Source organism: Cervus canadensis, chromosome 3 (assembly GCF_019320065.1).
Source record: "Cervus canadensis isolate Bull #8, Minnesota chromosome 3, ASM1932006v1, whole genome shotgun sequence".
Lineage (NCBI taxonomy): Eukaryota > Metazoa > Chordata > Mammalia > Artiodactyla > Cervidae > Cervus > Cervus canadensis.
The window spans coordinates 107,878,396-107,895,667 of record NC_057388.1 but is presented as its reverse complement, the minus strand read 5'-3'; the positions used below and the strand labels follow the sequence as shown (position 1 = coordinate 107,895,667).

Here is a 17,272-nt window from a genome sequence, read left to right as displayed (position 1 = left end):
ATGGGATTTTGCAGGCAAGAATATTAGCGTGGGTTATCATTCCTTCTCCCAGGGAGATCTTCCCGACCCAGGGATCGATCCCGGGTCTCCTGCATTGGCAGGCGGATCCTTCACCACTGTGCCACCTGGGGAGCCCATTACTTTTCCAGGAAGAGACTTTGTGGAACTACCCAGCGAGACGGGTGGTAGTCAAGAGCTGTGGGCAGAGGGAATCCAGCGGCCCACGTGGAGGATGGATCCTAGAGGCTCACCTGTCCCCTCAGGCCCCAGAGCCTGTGTAGTTTGCTGCCCCCTCCTCCCGATGTCTCCGGGTGCCCCTTGGCTCCCGTGAGCCTTCTGGCGCCAAGTTACGTGTGTTCTCCCGTCCACATGTGCTAAGTCCCTCAGCGGTGTCTGACTGTTTGCGACCCCAAGGACTGTAGCCCGCCAGGCTCCTCTGTCCGTGGGATTCTCCAGGCAAGAATACTGGGGTGGGTTGCCATGTCCTCCTCCAGGGGATCTTCCTGACCCAGAGAATGGACCTGAGTCTCCTGCATTGGCAGGCAGGTTCTTTACCACTGTGCCGCCTGGGGAGCTGTCCGGAGGCTCAGAGATGAACTGGCTGCCAGGTGGACATGTCCCGATAGGCACTCGGCACTGTGAGCGTTTCCAGCAGGCAGAGGCAAGAAGGAGGACTGGGCAAGTGCATCTGTCTACGGGGCCCAGGACCGTTCCGTTGTTGCCCGTTATATTAAAAGCAGCAGGTGTGATTAGTGCAACATGGATCTGCCCGGTTGTTTTATTGGCAGTTTGAACAGTTCAGTCTCATGTTCAGAAAACTCTCCAGAACCGCCCGCCCTCATCACATGGCTCAGTGGTCATCAGTCAAGGAACCCAGGACACCAGACGGGGCTGAAGCGTGCCAGCCAGCATCTCCTTTCAACGTGCGAATGAATCCGCTGGGATCTTGTTACATGTAGATCTGGAGTCAGCCTGCCTGGGGTTGGAGGTGGACACGGCACTTCTAAAAGGCTCTCAGTTGATGCTCAGACGCTGGTCCCCGGGGCTCTTGGCAAAAGCAGTGGGGCTGCTCCCCTCCTGCCAAGACAAACCGATGGGGGAGATAGGACCTTGACAGGGAAGAGCAGACCTCAGCTGGCTTCCCAGAAAGGAGCCCTGGTTACGACTATTCTTTTCTATTCCTTTTCTTTTTAATTGAAGTGCAGCTGATTTACAATGTTCTGTTAGTTTCCATTGTAGAGCACAATGACTCAGATTCTTTTTCCTTATCAGTTCACAGTTCAGTCACTCAGTCGTGTCCGACTCTTTGTGACCCCATGAATCGCAGCACGCCAGGCCTCCCTGTCCATCACCAACTCCTGGAGTTTACTCAGACTCATGTCCAGTGGGTCGGTGATGCCATCCAACCATCTCATCCTCTGTCGTCCCCTTCTTCTCCTGCCCTCAATCTTTCCCAGCATCAGGGTCTTTTCAAATGAGTCAGTTCTTTGCATCAGGTGGCCAAAGTATTGGAGTTTCAGCTTCAACATCAGTTCTTCCAATGAACACCCAGGACTGATTTCCTTTAGGATGGACTGGTTGGATTTCCTTGCTGTCCAAGGGTTCTCTCAAGAGTCTTCTCCAATACCACCATTCAAAAGCATCAATTCTTCGGTGCTCAGCTTTCTTTATAGTCCAACTCTCACATCCATACATGACCACTGGAAAAACCATAGCCTTGACTAGATGGACCTTTGTTGTCAAAGTAATGTCTCTGCTTTTTAATATGCTCTGTAGGTTTGTCATAACTTTCCTTCCAAGGAATAAGCATCTTTTAACCTCATGGCTGCAGTCACCATCTGCAGTGATTTTGTATAAGTTACAATAAAACTTGAGTACAGTACTCTGTGCTACATAGCAGGTCCTTGTTGGTTTTCTATTTTATGTGGGTGCATGCTCAGTCCTCAGTCATGTCGGACTCTTTGTGACTCCATTGGCTGTACCCTGCCAGGCTCCTCTGTCCATGGGGTTTTCCAAGCAAGAATACTGGAGTGGGTTGCCATTTCCTTCTCTGGGAGATCTTCCCGACCCAGGGATTGAACCAGAGTCTCCTGCATCTCCTGCATTGGCTGGTGGATTCTCTCCCACTGAACCACCTGGGAAGCCCCAATCTGTAAATCCCATCTTCCTAATTTCTCCCTCCACCTTTGGGAACTATATGTTTGTTTTCTATGTCTGTGGGTCTATTTCTGTTTTGTAAGTAAGTTCATTTGCATCTTTTTAAAAAGATTCCACATAAAAGTGATATCACATATTTGTCACTCCTCTGTCTGACTTATTTCACTTAGTATGATAATCTTTAGTTCAAACTATGTTGCTAATTTAAATAGATACATGCACTCCAATGTTCATAGCAGTACTATGTATAATAGCCAACACATAGCAGCAACATCAACAATCTAAGGGTCCACCGACAGACGAATGGGAAAAGATGTGGTACATACATGCACAATGGGTTATCACTCAGCTATACTATTGTAGGAGTATCCACACACCAAACTGTCTCATTTCTACAAGTCTCCTTACAACTACCCGAGTCTCCTTGCCCCCACTTCAAATGTAAAAGTGCTGGCAAGGCTAATGCTTACTAAACTGCTCCATAGACCAGCAAAGAGCTCATCTGAGCCTCATCACAACACTTGTTGTTGTTGATGTTTAGTCTCTAACTCATCTCCAACTTTTTTGTGACCCCATGGACTGTAGGTCCCCAGGCTCCTCTGTCCAGGGGATTCTCCAGGCAAGAATACTAGAGTAGGTTGCCATTTCCTCCTCCAGGGGATCTTCCAGACCCAGGGATCAAACCTGAGTTTCCTGCATTGGAAGGCTGATTCTTTACCACTGAGTCACCAGGGAAGCCCCATAAGAACACTACAAGACACTCACTTTGTCCTGAGCTAATAAAGGAAACAGAACCTCTGGATTTAAGTAATTCGTTAACCAAGTCAGAAGTGGACATGGCATCTGAACCGGGGTGTGACATCTGACTCAAAGGCCTGCAGTCTCTCCTCTCCCCATCAAAGGGGTCACTTATCTATTCCAGGATGCAAATTTTTTTCCCACCCACATGTCTAGTGAGTACCTGCGATGTGCCAGGCATGGACTAGGGCTGGTTAATACTCTACAGAAAGGTTTGCAAGGATCCTCAAGCACAGAAAGTCTTTTTCTGGAGGCCCTTCAGCAAAAGCACACTTCTTAAATCTCCATTTCAAACACTCCAATGTAAAAGAGCTGCTGGCTCAAGGCTTTGGTGGATAAATTGGGTTGCTGGAATTTTCAGAAAGACTTTGGTCTTGAAATCCCTGTCCTTTAGAACCTAAACACTTAACTTGAAATGTGTCAAGGGTGCCGACAGCTTCCAGGGCCATGACACCATTTCAAATAAGCAGTGACTTTGTTCCTCATTAGCGGCGGTGCCTGCAAAGCTTAGAGTGTTTGCAGTCACCTGTCCTCAGGGGCTTCAACTGATTACCAGCTGCCCCTTAGAGGCACAATTTAGTTTCAGCAAAAGGAAGAAGTCAGTGACCCTCAAAGGCCATCCTCCAGGAAGAGAGCTGCTTCTGCCTGAAAATGCAGAGAATTCCTTGGAAAGCTGAGGCTTTCAGTCTGCCTCTTGGGTTTTGCAGAGGGCCTGCACCTGGGCTGGTGGTCACATCGACAGGTGTATTCGAGGACCCATGGCCTTGGTTTCATCAGAGGGTCTGGAGGGGCCCTGGAAGCCACGCTGATGACTCGACGTATTCACTGGACTGGAGAGGAGGACGTGGATTGAGCCACTAGTGTAGTAGTGGGAGTGTAGTGTGAGTTGCTCAGTCGTGTCTGACTCCTTGTGACCCCGTGGACTGCAGCCCCCCAGGCTCCCCTGTCCATGGGACTTCCAAGGCAAGAATACTGGAGTGGGTGGCCATGCCCTCACCCAGGGGATCTTCCCGACCCAGGGATCACACCCGCGTCTCCTGCATTATCAGGCAGATTCTTTACTGTCTGAGCTGCCAGGGGAGCTGGATATGCACCAGAGGGAGTTTCATTCCTAACTTCGGACAGTGCCGCACGGAACATGGCTGATGGAGACAGAGTGGTCGCCCCTGGTGGGTGGGGCGGTCAGAGGCAGGCAGCCTCCTCCCTTGAGTTTTGGCAATGGTCCCTGCGTTCGCAGGCTGGTGGCGGTGACTTATTCCTCTCTGCCTGCGAGCCGGGCATAGCCCTGAGGGAGAGACACAGGGGTCTCCTAAGTGGGAAAGGAGGGCAGCCCCAGGCAGGTGGCACTGAACGTCGGGAAACCCGGGGCCAGAGGGCAGGGCTCTGGGGTCCCTGCCAGCCCCGCTTGGGCGTATCTTGCTGGCACGTTTCCAGGGGCTCGGGGCGGGGGAAGCTGGGCTGTCAGACTCCTCTGTGTCGCCCTTGCTCGTGGCTCCATCACTTCCTGCAGAAATTCCTCACTGAACACTGACGTCAGAGACAGAAGAGGAAAAGGACGGGCATGGACTTGGAGACACAGGCTGGGCTCTGGGGCAGAGAAGCAACGGTGTGCAGCGATCATCGCTGGAGACACCTCCAGGAATTCTGTGATTCCACCCAGCCCGTCCTCTGCTAGCCTTCAGGTCCCCCTCACCCCATCCCCTCCACAGATGTCCTTCCCCAAAGCCAAAGTCCAGAAACTTAGAGGCACAAGTCCCTGGGAGCTGTTTTTGGCTGTGTTTTCCAGTTGTTAGATTGGGCTTCCCTTGTGGCTCAGCTGGTAAGAATCCACCTGCAATGCGGGAGGCCTGAGTTTGGTCCCTAGGTTGGGAAGATCCCCTGGAGCAGGGAAAAGCTACCCACTGCAGTATTCTGGCCTGGAGAATTCCATGGACTATAAAGCCCATGGAGTTGCAAAGGGTCAAACACAACTGAGCACCTTTCACCTTCCAGTTGTTAGGGCCCTGAGGTCATATGGTAAAAAAAATAGCTAATTTCACTGCATGCTTCTACCAGGCCAGGCATTATATCAAGGTCTTTACAGGTGCTAACTCACACCATCTGCTCAATGCCATCATGAGGTAGGCACTACTATCATCACTATTTTATACTTTCCTCTAAGTCATTGGGTAATTAAGAAGTAAAGTCTCAGTAATTCCCAAAATATACAAACAGCTCATACAACTCCGGCAACAACAAAATCAAACAACAAAACAAAACAACAACAAAATCAAACAATCAAAAAATGGGCAGAAGACCTAAACAGACATTACTCCAACTAAGACATAGAGATGGTCAGCACGCACATGAAAAGATACTCAACATTGCTAATTATTAGATAAATGCAAACTGAAACTACAGTAGTGCCCACCTCACACCGGTCAGAATGGCCATGATTAAAAGTCTACAATCAGTGCTGGAGAGGATGTGGAGAAAATAGAACGCTGTCTGACAGTGCCATGGGAGTGTAAGTTGGTGTAGCAACGATGGAGAACAGTATGGAAGCTCCTTTATAAACTAAAATCAGAGCTACCATATGCTCCAGCAATCCCACTCCTGGGCACATATCTGAAGAAAACTATAATTCTAAAAGATACATGTGCTCCTATGTTTACTGCAGCACTATGTACCAGAGCCAAGACATGGGAGCAACCTAAACGCCCAACACAGATGAATAAAGAAGATGTGGCACATAGATACAATGGAATGCTACTCAGCCGTAAAAAAGAATGAAATAACGTCAAGTGCAAGCAACTTGGATGGACCTAGAGACTGTCATACTCAGTGAAGTAAGTCAGAAGGACAAATATCATATGACATCACGTATACGTGGAATCTAAAATATAACACAAATGAACTTATTTATGAAACAGAAACCAACTCACAGGCCTAGACAACAGAACTGTGGTTGCCATGGGGGAGGGAAGCCAGGGAAGGGGTGTAGTGGGAGTCTGGGGCTAGCAGAAGCAAGCTATTCTGTGTAGGGTGGATAGACAATGAGGTTCCACTGTACAGCACAGGGGACTATATTCAGTGTCTTGTGATAAACCATCATGGAAAAGAACACGAACATGAGAACTGAGCTCTGCAGCCTCGTCCAGGGCTCAAGCTCTTCACAAGCAGCGATAGGTGACAGGTGTTCAGGCACCCTGGCAGGCCACGGACAGAGGAGGATTTTCTCAGGGAAGACCCCTGCAGCACCCCAAGATATGATGCCCACTGCAGTTACCCTCGGGCCCCATCCTGGATGACAGGATGTCCATGCGGACATGGAAGGCTTGAGGGAGGGCAGGGTCTTGAGCAGCCAGGCTGGGCCAATGAGGCATTTGTTAATTTGTTAAAAGATAGACTTGAACCTTCTCGAATCTATGTCCCTGTTACGATGACCTTTCTTCCAGACCCTGGGGACTGGAGGGTTATAGAAAAAGAGAATGAAAGGTCACTATTGATCTATTCAATTACTCTTCACCACCATTTGGTTCAAAAATTGGGAACAAGTTTCTTGCCGTGAGGTTTTCTCAACCCAATCAAAGAGAGTAAAATCTGAAGCTATGGATATTTTCCAGGCAGAATTCTATAGCTCCTTGAAAAGTTCCATTGCATTAGAGATGTGTATGCTGAGTCTAAATGCACATACTATAATACCTGCAATCAATAGCCAAAGGTCAATACCATCTACTGGCCAGCTCCACCCTTTGACAAGAAAAAAATAAGTACAATCTTAATGTTTCCACCCTGGAACCAAGAAAAACCATTAGCATCTCAACAGTACCGGATGCTTCTGGTGGAGTCCCGAGCTGGCTTTCACAGCGAGCTAGAGGCAAAGATCCCTTTCTTACTTACAGTGAGAAGCTAGGGTCTTAATTCACGGCGGCTTCTACTGCGCTTCTCTATACTCTCTACCTGCGTGCCTGCGTGCTCAGTCGCTTCAGCTGTTTCCGACTCTTTGCAACCCTAAGGACTGTAGCCCGCCAGGCTCCTCTGTCCATGGGATTCTCCAGGCAAGAATACTAGAGCCGGTGGCCATGCCCTCCTCCAGGGAATCTTCCCAACCCAGAGATCAAACCTAAGTCTCTTATGTCTCCTGCCCTGGCAGATGGGTTCTTCACCACTAGTGCCACCTGGGAAGCCCCATACTTTCTATCAATGAGGATAGAAAACTAAGTCCAGTTTGTATCACTGGATCCTTTTCAACTAGACATGAAGAAGGGCTTTCTGGTTTCAAAGCACTCCCAGTATCTGGGAATGACTAGGGGAGTTGAATTTCACACCAGAAGCATCACTACTCATTTTGTAAACTGGCAGATGGTGATCAGAGACAAAAAAGAAAGCCACAGAAAGTCAGACCCACTGGGACTTCCCTGCCGGTCCAGTGGTTAAGACTTCAGCTTCCATTGCAGGGGCCCTGGGTTCCATCCCTGGTTGGGGAGCTAAGATCCTGTACGCCTCACAGCTAAAAAAACAAAACATAAAACGAAAGCAGTATTGTAACAAATTCAATAAAGACTTTAAAAATGGTCCACATTAAAAAAAAAATCTTGAAAATAATAGTCATGCCCACTGAGGTTGAATTCCTTGGTGGAACCCCAGGCAGCCTTTGGTAAAGGTAGGCACCTAGTGGAGAGATGCTCCCTTCCCAGGTGGCGCAGTTAATAAAGATTCCACCTGCCAATGCAGGAGATGCAGGTTCAATCCCTCGGTTGGGCTGATCCCCTGGAGGAGGAATAAAGAGGATGGACATTCCGGAGGTAGTACACTGGCTGGAGTTCACTGTTGAGGCAACCTCTGCCTGAAATCGAACAAGCCTCCCAAAGCTGACAGTTGTTTTTGGGAACCAGATTTTTCAAGGACTGCTTCCCATTGCTCGAAGCTCACGATTCATCCCTCACTGGAACACGTGTCTGACTCTTCGCAACCCTATGAACTGCAGCCCTCCAAGCTCCTCTGCCCAAGGGATTTTCTAGGCAAGAATAAAGGGTTGCCATTTCCTTCTCCAGGGGATCTTTCCGAGCCAGGGATCAAACCCGTATCTCTTTATGTCTCCTGCATGCAGGTGGCTTCTTCACCACTGAGCGACCTGGGAAAACTCATCATTTACTTTCTATTTGAGGGGATGCGACAGTCTTAATTTCTTGCTAGGAATTCTCTTAATATTTGGGGGAAATCTCTGTTATGAAATGCTCTTACTCAGTCCAAATTAGTTCCATAAGGCTTTGCTAGATCTCCATTTCCTTCAACTTAAATGGTATATACCCATCATAACCAAGATCATGTATGTGTGTGTGTATTTCTCTGAAATTTAACAATTTGCTAGATTTGCATAAATTATTTAGGCAAGGAAAGAATCTTTAAAATCTGCATACTTAACAGGTTCTAAATTCTGAGTTAGGAGGTAAAGTGTAGGAGGGAGAAAATTACATTCTGGTGAGGCACTTATCCAGACTGAGGCTGTCCCATTTTTTCACTCCAGTTCCAGGAGCTGATTTTTTAATGGCCAAAAATGAAAACTTATTTCCATGACTGTGCTATCTGGACCGTCCCCTCCAACTGTAATCGCTTTACAATAGGTTTCTAATGCACAATTGCCAATTAAACTGTGCATTTAACCTTTGCACAAAGCACTCCATTTTCTTTTGTTAGGGAATCAAGCTTTTAAGTCAGCCGATCAATTCTGCAAATTATGTAAGTACATAGCGCTTGCTTAATATTTATTATGTTGGGCAGAGTGGAGTATGACTACAGTAGTGACAAATAGCCCCTCACACATTCCAGATGGGATGAAGCAGCCGGGGTGACCTGAATACTGTGGGGCGTGGGACATCTTTGGTTTTCTGGGGCTCTTCAAATACTAAGGAGAGACACAAACATGCAGTGAGATCTCGGTGATTCTAAGGGGCAGAGTTCAGCTCTATTTTTGTCCAGGGAATGTTTCACTTTCTCCAGTCAACTCTGACCTCGGAAGAAGCTTTCAGCCTCCAAGTCTGGATCCCTGTAAATGCCAGGAGGAGCTGCAGCCTCACACAGTTGGTTTTGATACTCTGAACACACACGTACCTGGGGCCTCTTTTCTTTTTTTCCAACGTAACGTATCATATTTATTACTGGTAAAAATATGGAATGCTTCACGAATTTGCGTGTCATCCTTGCGCAGGGGCCATGCTAATCGTCTCTGTATTGTTCCAATTTTAGTATATGTGCTGCCGAAGCGAGTACCTCTTTTCTTTTCTAAGTCACGTCTGGAAACAGAGGCGTGATTAGATATACTGTTGTTGCACAGGCGCTCAGCAGGGTCCGACTCTTCTCAACCTCACGGGCTACGTGAAGGAAGCACGCCAGGCTTCCTTGTCCTTCACTATCTCCCGGAGTTTGCTCAAACTCATCTTCATTGAGTTGGTGATGTTATCTAACCATCTCTGTCACCCCCTTCTCCTTTTGCCTTTATTCTCTCCCAGCATCGGGGTCTTTTCCAATGAATGAGTCAACTCTTCACATCAGGTGGCTGAAGCATTAGAGATTCAGTTTCTGCATCAGTCCTTCCAATGAATATTCTGGTTTGATTTCCTTTACTGGTTTGATCTCCTTGCTGTCCAAGGAGCTCTCAGATATACTGTTAGTAATCACTTTTGGAGGTGAATGATTTTTCTTTCCATTTTAAAATGAGAAACTATTCACCCATGCCTATTTTCTGTGTAATGAAAGTGAATGAAAGTGTCACTTGCTCAGTTGTGTCCGATTCTTTGCAACCCCAGAGACTGCAGCCCACCAGGCTCCTCTGTCCATGGGATTTCCAAGACAAGAAAACTGGAGTGGGTTGCCATTTCCTTGTCCAGGAGATCTTCCTGAGCCGGGGATCGAGCCCGGGTCTCCTGCATTGCAGGCGGATTTTTACTGACTGAACCACCAGAGAAGCTCTTTTTGTGCCATGCCTCTGGATAAAAAAGATCAGAGTGATCTGTAACTAGGAGAATTCAATTACATATAAAATCAGAACACAAAGGCTCTTCAAAACTGATGATACTTTTTAAACAGCATTTTGCCTTCAAAATTCCTAGTCAAAAGAAGATTCCCTGGGTTCTGCTTCTTCACTTATAAACCAAGAGGCTGAACTGAAAGGCAGTTTTGAGTCTTACTCTATACTTGGCTCTGGGTCTGTTTAAAAGCAAACTTGTTTCACGGTGTGAAATAAAATTCCTATTTTCAAGGCAAGACAATAAAAATTTAAACAAAAATTCTCTTCTGCCCTTTGGCCAAAGAATTGATGCTTTTGAACTGTGGTGTTGCAGAAGACGCTTGAGAGTCCCTTGGACAGCAAGGAGATCCAACCAGTCAACCCTAAAGCAAATCAGTCCTGAATATTCACTGGAAGGACTGATGCTGAAGCTGAAACTCCAATACTTTGGCCACCTCATGCAAAGAACTGACTCATTTGAAAAGACCCTGATGCTGGGAAGGATTGAAGGCAAGAGGAGAAGGGGACGACAGAGGATGAGGTGGTTGGTTGGCATCACCGACTCGATGCACATGAGTTTGGGTAGACTCCGGGAGTTGGTGATGGACAGGGAGGCCTGGCGTGCTGCGGTTCATGGGGTTGCAAAGAGTCGGACACGACTGAGCAACTGGACTGAACTGAACTGAATTTTGGCCTCCTCTCCCTCTGCTATGCATGTGTATCTGTGTCATGTATGGACCACACATCCCCCACTGGCAGGAATACCTGCTCATCCATCAACAGCAAAGTTCTCCCAACATCAGCAAAACAAATCCTGAAAGATAACATTTCTCCTTGATCTTATAAGGGGTCACATGATGCTGCTTGGATCTGGATTATGTAAACTGACAGTAACACATCATTTGATGCACGGCCCTCTGTCTCAAAAAACTTACATAACTGCTTTGAATTTAATGGGCAGAACAGGTTCTCAGAGCTTTCTGAGACACTCTCCCACGGGTAATAACCTCACATCCGACTTGAATACAATTTTCCATTTCTTTCTTGGGTTGATCGATTAATTTTTCATTGACGGTGGTTGGAAATCATCTTACTCCACAGTCATACCTGATTAACTGCAAATTACAGATCACTGTGATCTGGTGTTTCGGGCTTCTGCTCTTGGGAGGGGCCTTCTGATCCTGACGTGTCTGGATTCAACTGTGAACAGGCAGTAGAAAGTGGAGCAGGGAACCCGTCGGATTCAGCAGCTTCGGCATAATTGCATTTGTATATATTTGGTGCTAACGTTATACATTGTTTTTTCAAAATCATGAAAATTGATAAATACGATATAGAAAAATCTAAAAGTAAAATGTACATCCTCCCAAACACTGTATGTCTTCCTACTACACAGAAACAAATGACATTACACTTGCAAATTCAGAAGGTCAGGAAATGCATACGATTAGGTTTTCACAGTTAGAATGATTAGCTGGAATTGCTTGTATCAACAGTAAGCCCTGGATCTTAAAGGATCAGATCGTCACTGGCAACTTTTACACGTGTGCCCTGTGGGTGTGTTAATGCTTCTTTGCCAGCAACATACTTCATGCTTTCATCTTGGTATTTCCCCCACAAAATGCTTCAAATCTAAACACACAAAGGCCCCAACTCCGAGTCTTTAATCTTACACCATTTTAAGGAGCTGATACTGAGAAGAGCATCTCTGATTCCCATTCTCCTTTCTCACTCTTTGGCTCCCCTTACTTTCTGCTTGAATATGTTCAAGAATGTTCTATCTACTCCCCTGTAGATATGAGGAGTGTCTACCGAGGGAAAACTGGGGACATCACCTCTGAAGGGACATCATTTACATTTAAAAGAATAATTGACCCAAGTGAAATTCTTGTATCATAAAGTCAACCATTTTAAAGTAAACAATTCAGTGGAATTCAGTACACATGTCGTACAACGACCTCCTCTACTTCTAAAAGATTTCTGTCACTCTAAAATAAAACCCTTCTCACATGTTATTCAAGGACATTTCAATGGTTTCTGACACATGGAGGAGAAAAGAATGAATTGGACCAATAGTCTTATAAATAAATGTTCCCTATTATTGCTTGGATGGATTGGCGGGTCCATGGGGTGTGTGAGGAGCATGGCTAAGAAAGAGGTCAACGGACTTAGTCACATGAGTTCAAACACATTCAGAATGTTTCTAATGTATATTAAAAGGTAACTTTGTTATATGTTAATCCCAAACATATAATTTACCCTTTCCCTTTCCTCCTTGGTAACAAGTATGTTTTCTATGTCTGTGGGTCTATTTCTGTTTTGTATATAAGTTCATCTAACCCTAACAAATACACATTGCTATATATAAAATAGGGCTTCCCAGGTGGAGCTAGAGGTAAAGAATCCACCTGCTGGTGCAGGAGACGTAGGAGACGCAGGTTCGATCCCTGGGTCGGGAGGATGCCCTGGAGGAGGGCATGCCACCCCACTCCAGTAATCCTGCCTGGAGAATCCCATGAACAGAGGAGCCTGGCGGGCTACAGTTCATGGGGTCACAGAGCAGGAGACTCGTCTGAGTGTGAACACTCAGAATATTGCCCATGGGATCGCAAAGAGTCAGAGGCGACTGAGCACACGCATATGTATATAAAATAGAGAACCAACCAGGGCCTATGTATAGCACAGGGAACTATACTCTATTTTGTAATGACTTATAAAGGGAGAAGTGATATGTATATCACTGAATCACTTTGCTATATGCCTGAAACTAGCACAACATTATAAATCAACTATACTTCAACTAAAAAGTCAGTAAATAAATAAATTTGTTTTAAAAAGATGACTTTGTGAGCTGTTAAGACCTCCAAATGAGCAGCGTATCTGGGACAGGAAGACACTCAAGGATACGGGTTCACGGCTCCTCCCTCTTCCCTTTCTCTTGCAGGACTCAGCCTCTGTGCTGCTTTGGCTACCAGACCAGGGCAGGGTTGTCGGGGTAGCAGACAGGCCGGGGGGCCAGGGAGGGCTGAGGATTCCAATCAGAAAGAGCACACAGGTGCTGAGAGAACAGAGCAGAGAGAGATGGGGGTGGTGGGAGCCCCCCCCCCCTTCTAACCAGCAAAATGGATTTATTCAGGAAAAGCAAAGTTCCCAAACTGCAATTCAGGATATGCAGGCTCTGGAGAATCACACGCAAGTCTGGAGAAGAAAGGAGAAGCCTTCTTTCATACAGGAGAACCGGGAGCTGGGGGAACATCTCCTGATGCTATCAGCTGAGTTCAGCAGAGGACACTGGGAGCTCAGAGGGTGGAGGCTTTTCATTGGATGAGCTGTGATAGACTGAGTGGTTGCTAGGCAAGAAGAAGGTCTTCCCTCCTCCTGCTAAGTCTGATCTCCTGGGAAACGCAAAGGTCCCCTTTTTCCTACAGGGCTGCAGTTAACATGGAGTGTTAGGGGGTGAGAGGTCCCCAGTGCGAGGCCTTGGGGGTCCTGGTCTGAAATGGTCAAGGAATAGAATGTTCCTGGAGAGGAAAGCAGAGAGCGGGGCAAGAGGTGGAACAACCCACTGTGGGGGCAGCGGGAGGCGGGGGGGCGGTGAAGACTTTAGCCAGAGGAGAGGCAAGGAAGACACCCTGATCTTGTGGAAGGTCACGCCCATTTCTGGCTTCTTTAGGGACCTTCCTTCCATCAGAAGCATTGATAAGTCAAATTTGACGAAGCATTAGAGGAGATGCATATCTTTTGATGCACCAGAGGCCATGGCCGTGCTGGGGACCAGGAAGGTGGGTGGTCAAGAACCCCCAGTCGGGGAGCCGTTAACGGGGCTTCCTCTCAGAATCCCAGTTTTGGCAAAAGTCAAGAGCTTTGCACTGAGCTGTGAATAATCTCTCCTTGACAGATGGCCTCTCTGAGCCTCTGTCACTTGGGGTGGGGGTAAGGGTGGGTAGGGGGGTGGGAGGGGTGAGTGGGGAGATATCCTATGGCTCTGGGGTCCTTGGATCCTAACTCTTAGGATTTCAGACTTGGGATTCGTTCAAGATGAAGCCACAGGAGTGGATGGATATAAATCCTCTCCACAGAAATATGCTGAGTGGAAAAAGGCACCCCTTAAGGTTACATACTGTGTAGTGAAATTGAAGTCGCTCAGTTGTGTCCGACTCTTTGTGACCCCATGAACTGCAGCCTACCAGGCTTCTCTGTCCATGGGATTCTCCAGGCAAGAATACTGGAGTGGGTTGCCATTTCCTTCTTCAGGGGATCTTCCTGACCCAGGGATTGAACCTGGGTCTCCTGCATTGCAGGCGGATTCTTTTCTGTCTGAGTCACCAGGGAAGTCACTACCACACACTGTGTGGTTCCATTTATGTCACAGTTGGGGCTTCCCTCATAGCTCAGTTGGTAAAGAATCCACCTGCAAGGCAGGAGACCCTGTTTCGATTCCTGGGTCGGGAAGATCCGCTGGAGAAGGGAACGGCTACCCACTTCAGGATTCTGGCCTGGAGAATTCCATGGACTTGCAAAGAGTCGGACACGACTGAGAGACTTTCACTTTCACTGGAAATGAAAAAGTTACCAAGCTAGAGAACAGATGAGTGGATGCCAGGGTTAAGGAGGGGTGAGGGCAGGAGGGTACAGAACCGGCCGTAAAAGGGGCCCCGGAAGGGCCTCGTGGGGACAGAATGCCTTGCGTTCTGTCTGCACCAGGATCTGCGTCTGGTGTGGTGTTTGCCTCTGGTCCCCGTGGCGGGGCACCACAGTGAGGGGTGTGGGGGCTGGAAGGGCACTCGAGGTCCTGCTGTGTTATTTCGTATACATGCACATAAATCTATAATTTCTTCAAAATAAAAAGCTTAATTAAAAGGGCAAAGCCAGTGAGCACTGAAGCTGTTCTTCATAACGGAAAGCAAACACTTGGAGGAGAAAAATATCAGTGATGATTAATGAAGGACGGTGTGCTGTTTCAAGGTGGCATTGCAAAGGCGTGCTTATTAAAACATATTAGAGCAGGCACCTGACCTGAGTTATCATGTAACGCCTATGACAGAGGAAGTGGGGTTCAGCACAGGAGACAGTGAATCAAACTCAGCTTGCGACCAGACATTGTTTATATAAACATGCATGTATATTCACTATATATCTTCAGTCCATGCATATGTGTGTATGTGTGTGTCTACACATTAAAGAATTCCAGGGAATGAAGGTGCTCGGTTGCTTTAGTCGTGTCTGACTCTTTGCGACCCCATGGACTGTAGCCCGCCAGGCTCCTCTGTCCATGGAATTTTACAGGTGAAAATGCTGGAGTGGGTTGCCATTTCCTTCTCCAGCGTATCTTCCTGACCCAGGGATCGAATCTGCGTCTCTCAAGTCTCCTGCATTGCAGGTGGATTCTTTACCACTAGCGTCACCTGTGAATGAATGAATATATAATATCAAATGCACACCGACACACACATACACACACACACACACATGCATGTACAAGGTCACTAACCCAGTTAGTAACAGAAGTAAAACCACAGACCTAGGCTATTGCTGCTTCCAGACAAAGCTCTCCTATATAATCAGGCCCCAGAAAATAAACACACTTCTCCCCACTTAACCTTGACAGTGACCTGCCACAAGGGTGTCCTGAGCTATGTGATTTCCGTTCGTCCTGTGAGATCAGAACCTGCACGTGCAAGGATCCAGGTGCATGTGCAAGCAGCACCCTTTCAAATGAGACTCATCAGGGTCTATCATTCATCCCCACGGGGAAGGGGAAGGCTAATGATGCAATTACCTCTCCTTCATTTAAAGCATCTGGAGGTCACTGGAGACTCTGTCCTCTCAATGACACCCTGGGCAGGGTGAGAGCCCCCATGCTGTTGCAGGCTGCATGGAGAAGCCAGGATCTCGAGTGAGAAACAGGATACAAGTTCCCAGGACTCCCTCAGGGGCATCCTGTCAAGGAGCTGCCCACCCCCATGAAGCAGTTTAGCTCCTGGGTGACGCATGTTTGGGCTTCCCAGCGGCACCAGTGATAAAGAACCTGCCTGCCAAGCAGGAGACGCAGGTTTCATCACTGTGTTGGGAAGATCCCCTGCAGAAGGTGATGGAAACCCACTCCAGTATTCTTGCTGGAGAATCCCATAGACAGAGGAGCCTGGCGGGCTACAGTTCATAGGGTGCAGAGTTGGACATGACTTAAGTGATGCATGTTTGGCCCATAGAAAGCAGTCTCTCTGAATTGGACTACAGAACGGTGATGACAGCCATGCCTCTCCACGCTGTTCCTGGAGATCCAGGTGGAGATCCCCTGTGGGGCCGTCAGATGGGAACTGCACATAAGAGGGCCCACAGCTCTACTGTGAGAGAAGAGAGGATCATTAGATGAAGCGGACATCATTCCAGGGCTCACTGTGGGGATACAGGCTCCATAATCAATCACTTCCCTTGGACACACTCACAGCCCCTCTACAGCCGCTAACCACAGTCAGAGAGACCATTCAGCCACACTTCTGTTTAACAGGCCCTTCCCGTAGCGTGTGACTTGTTGAAGAGCACACTCCGGTGGCTCTGATGACCTCTATTTTCTTGTGATACGGGAAACTGAACTGCTCATGGAGGGGCCACATGGGCACAGGTGTGGGGAGGCAGCTTGAGCAGAGGCTGGTCCTCCCGCCTCTGGGGAGGTGCTGCTATCACAGCATGAACCTGATGGCTCAGAAGGCAGGGGGTCTATCTCTGCCCTTCTCGTGTCTTCTCAGCTCTTTCCTCCCGGTCCCCCGAGCACCAGCACTTACAGTGCACAGATATACCTGGGCTTGTCACCGTTTATGACTCACCCAGCTGCCTCTGTCCTAGTTATACCTTGCTTCTGCTGTGGTTGTTGCAAACCCCCCTGGGGAGGTGATGTTTTTGTGACAGCTATACAGAGCCCAGGCCATGTGCCCTGGCAAGCTTCTGACCAGGGGTCAGGAAGTCAAGGAAGGACGTCTGATGGCCAGGCCACCCCAAGCCACTGAAAATGGTCTCAGCCCTGGGTAGCGGTCCTGCCCATGGTGTGCAGAGAAAAGTATTTCTTCAGGGATGGGATTTGGGCCCTATCTTATCCTGATAATTATTGCCATATTCCACTATCTCCTTGTATTTGTACAACTTCAATGCCAAAACAGCAGCCAAAACATATATTCTAAATGCTAAGTGCAAATTTTATATACTAGGCATGAGCTAACATTATCTCATTTCAGTATTTGATGCTCTCAATAAATATTGTGAATATATACTATTTTTAAGGAGAAAGAAAAACATTTTAAGTAAATTAGTCAAGTTTGTCAGCTAATAAATGAT

The 17,272-nt window shown here is 47.5% G+C and overlaps 1 protein-coding gene, 1 long non-coding RNA gene and 1 other non-coding gene across 7 annotated transcripts in view; all 3 read right to left on the bottom strand.

The window, feature by feature from the left end:
* Nucleotides 1-17,272, bottom strand: part of DPP6 (dipeptidyl peptidase like 6) — a 1,059,086-nt gene that overhangs the window by 631,773 nt on the left and 410,041 nt on the right. The gene's annotated exons all lie outside the window — the stretch shown is intronic.
* On the bottom strand, nt 143-15,293 carry LOC122438798. Its single transcript, XR_006268649.1, has 3 exons — nt 15,282-15,293; nt 12,891-12,895; nt 143-503 (listed from the first exon to the last, which is right to left on the bottom strand). It is a non-coding gene; the product is annotated as an uncharacterized LOC122438798 (long non-coding RNA).
* On the bottom strand, nt 9,101-9,207 carry LOC122438964. Its single transcript, XR_006268709.1, has one exon. It is a non-coding gene; the product is annotated as a U6 spliceosomal RNA (small nuclear RNA).